At 40.9% G+C, this 3,122-nt stretch overlaps 1 pseudogene; it reads right to left on the bottom strand.

The window, feature by feature from the left end:
- Positions 1 to 1,620: 1,620 nt before the first annotated feature.
- Positions 1,621 to 2,753, bottom strand: LOC108490039 (annotated as a pseudogene).
- Positions 2,754 to 3,122: the final 369 nt, after the last annotated feature.

Genomic DNA, 3,122 nt, shown 5'->3' with positions numbered 1-3,122 from the left:
CATCCTTTGAAAATTTCACTTTAAGGGAAACAACTAAGACTGTATACTGTCAATGATAAAATTCAAGCTTTCAGGTACAAAGTAGATCTTGTAAATGTCAAATCCACCACCACCAACTACATCTCCCTGTTAATGCTTTTCTGATCACATTAATAGTAGTAACAAGCATAATTGTTTTTCAGAGACTGAGCTCATTTGGCACCCAAAAATCCCTTACTGATAGGTAGATCTCAGCTTGACATTGTTTCATACTATGGGCATGTCCCCCCCCCCAATACTGTGGAATGAAATGCATTTGGTACACCTGCATAATTCATCAACAGCAACACAGCCTTTCACCAGTGAGGTTCTAAATTCATTCAGGGCTGGTTTCACTTGAGAAGGTGCTTAGAGGGGCCCTGCACTTGCTTAAATGCTTTCCTACTACCATTTTGAATGAACTCTTCACCACTTTGCTCTCTGCAGTGCAGGAAGTGAGTCATCCCTTGGTGCGCACAGTCAGTCTGCATGAGTTACCTGTCATGTCAGTTATCAGATAAACTTTTATCATAGTATATGGCTATAACTGTTCTATTTTGCTATTGGTTAGTGTTAATCTCTTATTGTATTGAATTTATAAATTAAATTTTAGCATAGATATTTGTGTATATGAAAAAATAGTATAATATATGCACATACACACTTATAAAGGGCTTGGTACAATGAAGCTTCAGCATCCACTGAGGAACTTGGAGCATATATTCTGTCTCTTTTGGTTGTGAGCCTGAGCCTTTAACAGCTGTGTCAGCTCTCCAGCCTGGGCCATATATTCTATATAAGGATATGAGAAACTATTGTATTACATGCTTGGGTTGGAAAAATATAGTCATTTTTCATTAAAATGTCATTTGTATCAACATATATGGACTAATGTTACTTGTATCAACACACATGGATTTTTAAACAAATACTAAAATTTGCACTTTTATTTCCATATGATAAGCAGCAATAAATAAAAGCCCTTTCATTTTTAAGAACCCTGAATCAAAATTTTGACAACTACTGATTAGAGCTAAATGAAAAACTCATTGAAAACAACAGGCTCGGGGGACTGGAGAGATGGCTCAGTGGTTAAGAGCACTGACTGCTCTTGCAGAGGACCTTGGTTCAATCCCCAGCACCCACATGGTAGCTACGAAGCATCCTTACCTTCAGTTCCAGGGGAATCCAATGCCCTCTTTAACCTCCGCACATTGCACAGGTGCACTCACATACACGCAGGCAATACACTCATATGTATAAAATAAAAATAATAAATAAAATATTAAAAAGAAAACAACAGGCTCCTTCCCCATCTCAACCATCATATCTTTCTGATGAATCTTTGCTTAGCTTTAAATGTAGAATCCACTAGGAGAGATGTTGTATTTCACAAAGCCCCTGTGAGAGTACTGTGTTTAATGGTGGAAGTCTGACTGATTTCTTTGCACGTAGAGCATCTGGTGGGGTGTCCTGGTTTGCCACTGCCAAATGGGGCTGTGATTTGTTGATTTCTGCTTGCAGCTGTAAAGGCTTCACCACCAGATTAAGCCTCTTGTAAACATTGTCTGACTCTTCATGGCTTTTCAAAGGGTTCCCCTGTCATCTTCTCAACTGCTGGGGTAGACAGTGAATTTCTAAGCAGTCAGGAGGCCCAAGCAGTGGCTCTTGTCCACGAGACGGTGCAGGCTTCAAGTCAGCACCAAACACCAGCAAGTCTTGCTTTTCTTCACTGAACTCAACAGGGAGAATGTCATTAGACTCCAAGTTCTGTCACAATTAAGAAGCATTTCTTGTTTTCTTTTTCTTTTTTTTCTTTCTTTTTTTTCTGGTGAAAGTTGCTCTTTAAAAATGAGCAGGTATTGGGGTGAATACCTTTCATCCCAGCACTTGGACCGCAGAACCAGGTGCATCTCTGTGAGACTGAGGCCAGTCTGGTCTACACAGCAAGTTCCAGGCCAAGTGGGGCTACAGAATGAGACCTTGTCTCGAAAAACAAGACAAAACAAAACAAAATTGCAACTCTTCAAGCAGTTTAGAAATGAACAAACCTTGTGGAAACTTACATACAACAAATTTGATCTTGTGTTTTAGGTCTAGATAAATAGTCCTACAAGGCCCAATTTGTACAGTAACTGATTTGTATGTGTTCTCTAACTGGCTTGTTCTTTTTCAGCGTGGTCTAGCCTTAAAGTCTCACTGCACCTAACCTGGGAGTCTTCTCCATGTTCAGGATTGCTTCAGTGACTCTATGTTTGAAGCAGGTGGTGAAAAGTGTGTCTTTGCTACTGGCAATCCTGTAGACTATGGCTCCTATTGTTTCATTCTAAATGGCTAAGTAAAAATTTTACTCTTCAGTTTGGAAGAATGGGGGAACTGTTTCTCCATAAAGCACTCGACCAGAGCAAGCACTGATTCTTCCTTTTTGCATGGAGTTTTGAACCTTATGGTTCCTCCTCTGCTTTGCAACTAAACTTGCTATTCCTTTGGAGTATTCATCTGGAATGGCTTTCAGAATTACCATCTATCCCCACAGGGGCAGACACTAACCACATCAGGCAATTCCAACACCAGCTCCACAGTGGACTGATACCTAAGGATTCGGAGTTGTAGATGGTTGCCAACCGTCAAAAGGTATTCCTTTCCCAACTGCTGTGGAACCAAACACTCTCTGCTGGAAAAAAGTCCCTTAACTCTTTGCTCAGACAGTCCTGTATACACTCTTGCTCAAACATTGTACTATCCTCTCACCTGGGAAGACACAGGTACCCCAAACGTCAACAGTATCTCCTGAACACCCAGGCAGGGACTGTTCAGTCTCCAGGCAGCCAGCCTCATTCCTCTGGCTTTTCACAAGGCCTTCCTGATTCCACAGGCCTCACTTTGCCAACGCAGGGTGATGAGCTACATCCAACTGTCAACATTTAATCACTTTTCTGACCAGAAACCAGTTCAGTTTCATATGCCTCACAGTAATACACCTACACAGGAACAAAGACATTAAACTTAAGGCAATTTCACAGACACTCCTATTATAATGCAGCCATTAAGACTTGCTGAAAGCAGGACTTTGGAAAACCAGTCAATCAAACAACTAATGACTG

This window comes from Nannospalax galili, unplaced genomic scaffold, assembly GCF_000622305.1.
Source record: "Nannospalax galili isolate Female #2095 unplaced genomic scaffold, S.galili_v1.0 scaffold467, whole genome shotgun sequence".
In the NCBI taxonomy this organism is placed as follows: Eukaryota; Metazoa; Chordata; class Mammalia; order Rodentia; family Spalacidae; genus Nannospalax; species Nannospalax galili.
Note: the sequence above shows the minus strand (reverse complement) of the source record. Positions and strands in the feature narration are given on the sequence as shown.